The following is an 11158-nucleotide window of genomic DNA, read 5'->3' on the forward strand; positions in this document are numbered from 1 at the left end:
TATTCTATACTTAAAGATATATATTCTTAATTAAAAAATTACAAAATTTAAATCTTGATTTATTATTATCAAACTAGAACTAATATTCTAAGATAATTATAATTCTAAAAGAATTCTAATTTTAAAAATAATTAGAGTTATTAGCTTGAGATGTACATGAATTATTAAAATTGAAAATAAATAAATAGAATTAGTAAGCTTAGATAACTAATATGTTAGTCTATCTAATCACATAGAATAAATTCTAAAATAAAAAAATATATTAAAATATAGTTTACTTCTTTATCAAATAAATATTCGCAGGGTGTATATATATATTTATATCTATTAAAATATATTTTATATATTTTATATATTTTATATATCCAAAATTATTTTTATTCTTAAAATCATTAATATAATATTATTTATTCTTTTAGTATATAAATATAATACCTTATTTAAAGACTTATATCATTTTAATTATTTATTAGAATTATTTCAAGAGTTATAATCTTGTATTATTAAATCTGTTTATTTTTTTATATTTTAATTAGTATAATACTATAAATATATTAAAAAAATATTTTTAATTAACTTTAATTAAATCTTGTATATAGTCTTTTCTTTAGTTATCTATAATTTAGAAAAGAATTTTAATAATTGATATTAGATAAATATATTGATTTTAATTTTAATTTTATATTTATAAATAGTAGTAGTGCCTTTAAATAAATAAATACAAATATTTATTATTATTTATAATATAAATAATTAGAATTATATCTTATTTAAAGGATTTAATAAATTATAATTTATAATTAAATCTAGTTTATTAAATAATAAGCGAGACATTAAGACTCAAATAATAAAGCTTTTATTAATATTTATAAAATAAAGATAATATAATTTAAATTATAAATAACACGAATTAATAGTATTTAGTATTTAAATTATTCATATATATAATAAAAAGGTAAGGAAACTATATTAATAATTATTAAACTTATAAATTTATATATCTTTTATATTTTATTTATAATTTAATACAACTTATTATATTTACTATACTAAATTAAAGAATAATGTATAGTTAATAATAATCATCTATTTTCTACTTCGTGGATTATATAGATAATTAAAAAAAATTTATATTATATTATATAACGTAATCCATAAGCGAGCGGGCCATACAAGCGAGCGGGCCACCTCACGTATTTTGGCCGCGATTAGAATGTTTCTTTAACTTAACTATTAATCATACCACTAAAAGCGCGTATAAAATTAAGAAATTTAATTGAAAAAGAAGGTTTGAAAATCTTACTTATATTATTTATCATTAAAAATTAACAAATACGTAGTACTTATAAAGTAATATATATATAATATTTTCTATATGATACTTTAGTAGTATTTAAATAAAGTTATTTCTTATAATAAGACACTCACTAATTCCTATAAGCTAACTCAAACTAGAAAGAAATTATTTATATAATAAATTCTTTTTTAGATTAGTGTAGTACAGCTCCCTGGCTATTTTATATATAAAAAATAACTAATATTTTACTAGTAAAGTATGGTACGACTTCTATCTAAACTATTAAAAAAAACTAGATATATAATTTCATTCAATACTGGGAGAAACTTAAAACTTATTTTTTACTAATATAATTATTAACGCGCGAAGTGTAAGAATCTAAAAATAATTTTTAAGTACTTTAACTATATATAAGTTACTAGGATATAGTATGGGATAAGGGATTGCTAATAAGAATATTTATAATTTTAATAAAATAGGCTTTACTATAGGTCTTATAATTACTATAAAAGTAGTTATAAGAGTTGAGATAATTGGTTAACTATTTCTTATATAATTAAATAATCGTAAATAGGTCACATCTTTTAAATATATTAATTATTTAGAGTAGATACTTTTTTTATATATTATTTTTAAAGATAAAATCTATATTAAAAAAAATATAAAGATAATATCTTACCACACGATTAAAAAATTGAAATTAGTATAAATAGCTAGACAACTAGTAAAATAGGATTATAATAATTTTTAAATTTTTTTTGTTTTAATAACCACTAGCTATACAACTGGTAGATATTAAATATTAATTTTTAATAACTATAAAAATTATTTAATTTCCTAATTTTATTAGATATATATAGAATATAATATTATATTAATTTATATACTAGTATACTTATCATATCTTTTATAGTTTTTTAATATTAAGTATTTTATTCCTTTAAAGCGCGCATATAACTATCTAGTTAAAAATAAAATATGGTTTAGTTTTAATTAATTTCATTTTATATATTTTTTTTACTTTTTTATTTTTAGTTTTTTACTTTTATTTTTTTATTTTTATGTTTTATATCATTATTATAATATTATTTAATATTTATACTACTGAGAACAATAAACCTTTTACAAAAGAAATTTTATAATATTATTTTCTATTTAAAAATATACATTTATTTAAAGTAATATAAATTATAATGATCTATGTTTAAAAAAAATTAGAATAAATTTAATTATCTTACTAGGTACTTAATAGTTATAATAAATATTAATATCAATCATATTAATAGATTATTTTATAGAAAATACTACTTCCTAGAATAGAAGTAAAAAATAATATAAATCATTATTTATTTAATATAATTAAACTTTATAAGAATATAGATTAAAAAACTATTATATCTTTACATCTTATTAGAAATACTACTGATTGTATTAAATAAATAATTATAATTATAATAATTGTTTTAGATTTATAAATTATAAATTATTTAATTGAAAACATAGAAACTATTTTCAATTAAATAAAAAATAACTAGATTTATTTTCTAATGAAATAAATTATTTATTATTCTTTTTTTATTTCCCCACTATCTAGTTTCGAAGAATCTTGAAGAAAAGATTTTAAAAATCTTTTTTAATAATTGTTTTATTCTTCCATACTAGACTGTAAATTAAAATATTAATTAAAATAATGATAAGATTCAATATCTTAATTTCTTATTTATTATTATAAGTCTTTATATTGATATTAAGTCTAAAGTTTTTAACTTTTTAATAGAAAATATTTTTATTTTTACTTTACAAAACGTACTAGTACTAAGTAACTTGTCAAGATACAGGCAGGCAGGGATAATAGGATAGCAGGTTCTAGCAGGCGGACAGGGTTCGAGTGATAATAATAACTAGGATTCTAATTAGATATTAAACCAGTTACTAGTCAAGCTATATACAGGATAATAAATAAGATGTAACTTAAGACTATGGACAGGATTCAGGAAATAAATAGCTTCTTAACTATATTTAAAATTATACATTAGATAGTAAGATTTAGTAATATTTTTTTCTTTTTAGTTTAAAAAATTATATTATAATAATACGTTTTTTTTCTTTAAACTAAGCTCCTATGAGGCGAAAGTCAGGATTTATATAAATAATAATAATAAAAATTTTTAATAATCTAGTAGATGTTTTCTAAATATTTTATAAATTTAATAATAGAATTAATATATTTTATATATCTAATAAAATATATTAATTAAGAACAGCCTCATCTCTAGTAATCTTAAAAAAATTTAATATATTTTTAATCTTTTATTCTTCGAGTCCATTAATCTTAATATAAGAAGAAAAAAGCTAATATTAATCTAATAGCAAATTATTATTAATAGAGATAAATAAGCTTATATTAAATACTAAATAGATTTTTATATTCAATAGAAGTTTCAGACGGTATATATAAAAGTTAATAATTTTTTAATTAAATAAAAACCTAGAATATTTTAGTTAAGTTTCTTATTAAATTATAAAAACTTAATGAATTAAATATTTAGTTTAAACTTTTCTAATTTTTTTTAGAATTTTTAGCTGGGGCAGTATTTCTTATTAATTTATTTTATATATTTAGCTTAAGTTATAACTATCTTAGCTCTTATAAATTTTATAATAATATATATTTTTATAGGAAATTACTCTATATTCTTAGTATTAGGTTAATTAAGAACAAATATAAATTTAAATCTTATCTATAAATAGAAACTAGAGTTAGTGAAAATAGTATAATCTTAATAATATTATATTATATAATATTAAAAATAAATTTAACTGGAAGGAGCTAGGTGCTTTAATTATTTTATTAATAATTTATATAAATATAGAAATATTACTCTAATATAATATTTATCTATTTTATTTAATTATTAGTCTCGGGATGATAAGTAGTTAATAGTTGATTAATAATATTTGAATATTAAATTAGTGTGATAGGATCTACTTGTCAGGGTAGAAGGCCTGTCAACTAGGTAAGGAACTAGCCACTAAACATGTAGGATTTTACTTATAATAATAAAGGTAGCCTATATCCATAAGATAGACTGATCATTATAAAATCAGTAGTCTAATATTAAGAAATATTATTTTATAAAAGATAAAGAGATCCTGAACTATTACTAATAATTTTATAATTTTTATAATTATTCTAATACATTATCCTAAAGACCCAGATCATACTAGTTAGATTACTATAAGATTAGAATATCAGTTAGACTAATACTAATAAAATAAGATCTTAATTTAAATTATTTTATTATAATTATTTCTTTTTTTATTAAGGTGAGCCTCCTGGCTTAGGAAGCTATATATAAATAGTTTTATAATAAGAATATAATTAAGAGCGGGAGATAAGCTATAAAATAATTATTAATATATTCTTATAAGATAAGCGGAGCGGAGAGTACTATAATATATTTATATATATTATTATTATTATTATTATAGTTAGAGATAGTAAATAATTTTATTTTTTATATAATAATACTTTATTATAATATAAATATTAGTATTATTATTTCCTTTTCTTTTTTTTATACTTTTCTTATTTTTTTATGATAGTTTCTTTTATTTAATACTGTAGTTTCTTTAGTTATTAATACTTATATTATATTTTTAAGTTTTTTTATTATTATTTAACTAAAGAAGTAAACACAATATTTTATATTTATTAAATTATTAAATATTATACTATTTATAATATAGCTATTAAGCCTATATATTTTTCTTATATATATTATTTTTAGTTAGATTTAAAGAAATATAATATTACTACCAGTGTTTTATTCACTATTTAGTATATTTTTAATAATAAAATATTAATTCTCTACTAGTATTATTATAAGAGTAAAAAGAAATATAATTCTATAAATATATTATTTATTATTATATTATCTGTTTACTAATATAACGATATCTACTAGAATACTAAGAAATGTATATAATCTTATTGAAATTTTTTAATAAATTAATAAATTAATAAATATTAAAAATTTAAATAATACATTACATGTGTACCTATGTATAAGTAATTTTAATTTTATTAAAATCTTTAAAAATATTAAAATTATTTATACTATAGATCTTTGCCTTAAGAATTCTAAGAGAAATATAAATTAATAAATAATTATTTTTTAAAAATAATTTATTAATAAAATATTAGATTAATATTTATAATTATTAACAGTATCTAGCTATCCAGTATAATATTATAATATATTAATTTTTCTATTCTAATATTAATATAATATATTTAAAACTCTATTACTATAATAAATAGATACTATTTTATTTATTACTAGAAGATGCAGGTTTTATTATATAAATAATAATAATAATTATTTTTTTTTATATAATAAAAATAATTTATAAATATTTTTTTAATATTCTAACAGCCTTTAAAAGTGATTTGGAGGATAATTCTAAGAATAAAAAAAATAAAATAATAATTTTAAAAATTTAAATTATTTATAATAATTTTTTTATTTATATTCTTATAATTTAATAGGTATTCAGATGCCTGATTTTTATTTAATATTTATAGATATAAATTTAGATATTTAAGTATAGATTATTAGGATATAGCCTACTATCTATAATAATTTTTATATTTTTTATATAATTTAAACTAGATACCTTATAAATAGTTATAATATTAATAAGAAAATAATAAGATGATTTTATAAGTTTAATATTTAGATTGACGAGTTAAATATATAATATATTTAAATCTTTATTATTCTAGTAGTGTTTTATTATTTATTCTAGTCTTTTCTATTTTTTTTAGTACTTGTAAATAGCTTGAAATATATTATTTATATTTTTTTTAAAGATTTACTAATTATATTTATTAAGTTATTTTTTTATTTAATTAAATAATAGTCTTAGTTATTATATTATTAGTAATTCTTAATTTTTTTAATTTTTAATTTTTTTTTATTATCTAGTTTTAATATTAATAGTATTTCTTTATAATCTATACTAATATTCCACGGCTTTAATAGTAAAATATGAAATATATTATAGATTTATCTATATTTTTTAGATAAATAAAAGTAATATACTTATAATCTAATCTATTTTAAAATTAAAAATATGTTATTAATTTCAGGGCTAGTTTTCTTGATCTTTTAAACTATAAACTCTAGATTAATAACTTAATTAAATCTTTTTTTAAAGTAGAAAAATTTTCTGCGTTTATTATGATATTTTTTTATTTTTCTATAACCACTTGCGAGAATTCTTTAGAGTTATTTTCTTATTTATTTAAATTTTTTAATTTTATTTTATATGATTAGAATCTCTTACTATTAAGAATTATTCTTGATTCTAACATGAAAATCTAGTAAATAGTTATAAAAAACTTTATTAGATAGTTATCTAGTGGTTGTATTATTTATATTATTATAATTAAATTAAATAATTAGTAATAGTATAATCTAATTTATATAAAATTTAGTAAAATAATATCTCAAGTAATATTCTAAGATTTAGTTTATTCTTTTTATTTAGTTATTAGTTTATAGATAAAATATAATAAAAAGTTTCAAAATTATATAATTATTATAAGATAGATCTAAATAAAACTTATTAATAAATATTAAACCTTAATTAAATATAATTTTATTAAAAAATTTAAAAACTACTTTAATTTATTGATGGAATAGCTCAGCTAGATTTAATATTACTATAATTAATAAAATAATAAAAAAAATAGTATTTTAAAAATTAATTAATAATAATAAGAATAGAGTCAACAATTTATTTATATTAAATAATTAAAAATAATTTTATAATAAAATCTATTACCAATTCTATAAAAAGATAGGAAAGAATTAGTAAGAATTTAATATTACTTACTATATAATTAATACTTTAGAATTATATTACTTTAATATAATAAATAAATTTAAATATATTTAATTATATTTTTATATAGTCTATTCCAATAGAACTTTCTATATAATAAAATTTTTATTTAAGTTTTTTTAAAGTGTCCCGCTAATAGATTATTATAATATAAATAAATAAATATTTAATATAATATTTTAAAAGATAAAATATAAATATAATTTTTAAAATAAATATAGTTAGTAGTCTTAATAGTCCAATACTTTTAATCTAGTTATTTTTATTAAATAGTAGTCTTTTACTGTTAAGTCTCTGGATCTTTATTTTATAAATATAAAATTATATTTTAGATTTAAAATTATATATATTTAAATACGAAACTTCTACAGTATATATATATATTATTATAAATTAAAAAATAAATCTTTCTTAAGATAAATTTTTTTAAATAATTTAATTAATTATTTCTATACCAGCTCGACTATTAAGATTCTTGAAATTTAATATTATGTAAATATTAAATTTAGAATAACTTTATATATTTTAAAATTTAAACTAAGATTTTAAATTTATTATATTTTTAATTATTAAGGATGACATATCCATGAAATAATCTTAAATTATAGTTAAATATTTTTTTAAGAAATAGACTTTATCTAGAATTTAATAGGTATTTTAAAAAGTTTATCTACTAGATTTAATTTTTTTATTCTATATTCAATAATAAAATTAAAAAAATCAAACTTATAAGCTATTAGATTATCTTTTATTAACTTTAATCTAGCGCATGAAAGATTATAAATTTAAATAATTAAATAAAACTTTAATTATTTAAGAAGTCTCTTTGAAATATTATTACTATTATTTAAAAAAAAATAATAATAAATAATTCCTAATCTAGAATATTATAATTTAGTTTAATATTAGAAAACTTATAAAAATAAAAAATAATTAAATAAAATATACCCTTAGTATTGAATTAAAATAGAATCTTATTTATTTCTTCTTTAGATATATCGGTTTCTCAATATCAGGATTTAATAAAATTAAAATATATTAATAAAAATATTTATTAAAAGGCAGTAATTAAAAAATAAAAAACTATCTCTTTATATAAGTTTAATTAGATTTTTCTAGATTTTTCTAGATTTTTATCTATTAACTGCTCTATAAAATAAAAAAATAAGAAATAATATAATATAAAATAGTCTTAGATGAATCATCAATAAATTATAAAATTTTAAAAATTTAGATATTATAATAATTTCCAAATAATAGCTATGAAATGATATTATTTAGTAAAAATCAATAAATATACTATTAGTATTAATAATATATTCTAGAAATTTAACTTAAGATTAATAAAATAAATATTTTAATAATTTTATATAAAGCTCAGTCTCTTAAAGTTTTTTAATATTTAATAAATATATTATATATAGAACTTCCTATCTAATAAAAAAATTAGAATATTATTTAAATATATTATATAAAGGTTATTAAGAAGCCCATAAAGTGTAATATATATATAATTTTAAAAATTATTAAAATATTAATTAATTTAAATAGCATAATTATGTACTTAAAATAATTATATTAAATATAAAATATTATCTTTTATTTATTTTTTTTAATATAAATTTAATAGTAAATATCCTTAACATTAATCTTAAAAAAATATTTATTATTTATAACTCTATTAAGAATCTCCAAAATCAAAAATAAAAAATCGTAATTTTTAATAGAAACTTTATTAAAACCTTTATAATCTATATAAAAGCGTAAATTACTATTTTCTTTAAGTATGAAAAAAATAGGAGCCCTTATAAAACTTTTAAAAAATTATATTTAATTTAATTTTAAGTTTTTTTTAATATATTTCTATAGGACTTTAAGTTTAGTTTCTAAAAAAAAATATATAAAATTATATAAAAATATTTTATTAGATTTAAAATTAATAGCATAATCTACAGGACTATAAAAAAATAATTATTAAAAAAATCTATAGAGAAGATATCTTAAAACTAATAAAGTTTAATTAATATTATTTCTAGATTTAATAATAGATTATAAGATTCTTTTTTAGATAACTAGATATCTTTAAAAAGCTTAATAATAGTATATATTTTTATTAAATTTTTAAATTATTATAATAAATTTAATAATAAGAAAAAAAATTAATAATATACTAAATTACTACAGACAATTCTATACTAATAAGATAATATATAAATTTTAAAATATAGTTATTAATGATAGAATAGGACTACTATCTAATTAAAGATTTTTATTAATTTTTATATAATATTATTTAAAAATTTAAATATTTCCTTACAAATTAATGGTAGTAATAAATATTTTTTATATATTATAAATAAAAATATTAAATTAATTAATTATCTTAATTCTAGATACAGTGATTAGGATATATTAGAGTTTATTAATCTTAATAAATTAATAATTAATAATATCTATCTTAATGTAACTATTTAAGTCTATAAAGATTTTAAAACTATTTTAAATATAAATAAAAATAAAAAAATAATAAATAATTCTTACTATAAATATTAAAATTAAAATTATAAAATTTATTTTAACTTTTCTACTTTTTCCTCGGACTCTAATAAGAACTAATAAATCTTAATAGATTAGATTTTTCTATTTTTAATAGAATAATAATTTATAAGATATTAAGTATTATTATATATAAAATATTATAATTATTTACTATTCTTTCTAAAAGAATTTTCTTTATGATTCGGGATATTTTCTATAATAGATTTATTATTATAATAATTTAGAATCTATTTTTATAATTTATAATTATTAAATTAGTTATTATTTTACTTATATTCCCTCTATTATTTTATAATTTATAATAATAAATAGTAATAGATATTATTTTTTTTATTCTTCGGATATATACAGAACATATTTTTAAATATAATAATTTAAATCTAGTAGTAATTTAATAAAATATAATAAAGTTTTTTCCTTTTTACTTTAATAGGGAAAATATTACTCTAAAATATTAAAATAAATATAAAATCTTTTTAAATCTTAGTTATACTACTGGTAAGCTTGTTTAAATTAAATTATAATATTTAATTAAAAAGTAATAGTATTTCAAATTAAGATATATATCTAGATTTTAATTAAAATTAAAAATTTTTAAATAATTACCTCTTTTCTAAAATTTTATTATTAATAAAATAATATTATTTTTATCTATATACTAGGTCCATGTAGCTAATAGTAATAAAAATTTTATATTTTTTAATAAAATATTTTTTAGAAGTTTTTTAAAATATATATTCTAGATTAGTAATCCATGTCTGATATTTCTAAAAATTAAAATTTAATATAAAATAAAAAATATTTTTAAATTTAATTTCTTTTTTCTTATTAGATTTAGGGGAAGATCAATAATATTTAAATAAAATTTTATTAAAAGAATAATCTTTTTAAAGATAGATTATTTTTTATTATAAATTATTAATTTATTCTAACTGATGAACATAATCTTTTAATTATTAAATTTTTTTAATAGTAAGAACAGTATTTAATAATAGTTTTAAATCAGTTTAATCACTAACTACTTTTATTTTCTTATAATTTTTAAGAGGTAGTATCTTCCTTAAGTAATTAAAAAAGAAGGATCAGAATATAATAGAATCTACTTATTAAAATAAAAAATCTATTGACTAGATAAGAAACTAGCTATTAAACATATAAGATTCTACTTATAATAATAAAGGTAGTCTATATCTATAAGATAGACTAATCTTTATTGGATTAGTAGTCTAATACTGAGAAATATTACCTTATAAAAGATAAAAAGATTTTAAACTATTACTAATAATCTTATAATTCCTATAATTATTCTAATATATTACTCTAAGAATCTAGATTACACTAGCTAGACTACTAGAGGACTAGAACATTGGTCGGGCTGATACTGATAAT

Source organism: Aspergillus ibericus (genome assembly GCF_003184845.1).
Source record: "Aspergillus ibericus CBS 121593 unplaced genomic scaffold BO80scaffold_57, whole genome shotgun sequence".
Taxonomy (NCBI): Eukaryota; Fungi; Ascomycota; class Eurotiomycetes; order Eurotiales; family Aspergillaceae; genus Aspergillus; species Aspergillus ibericus.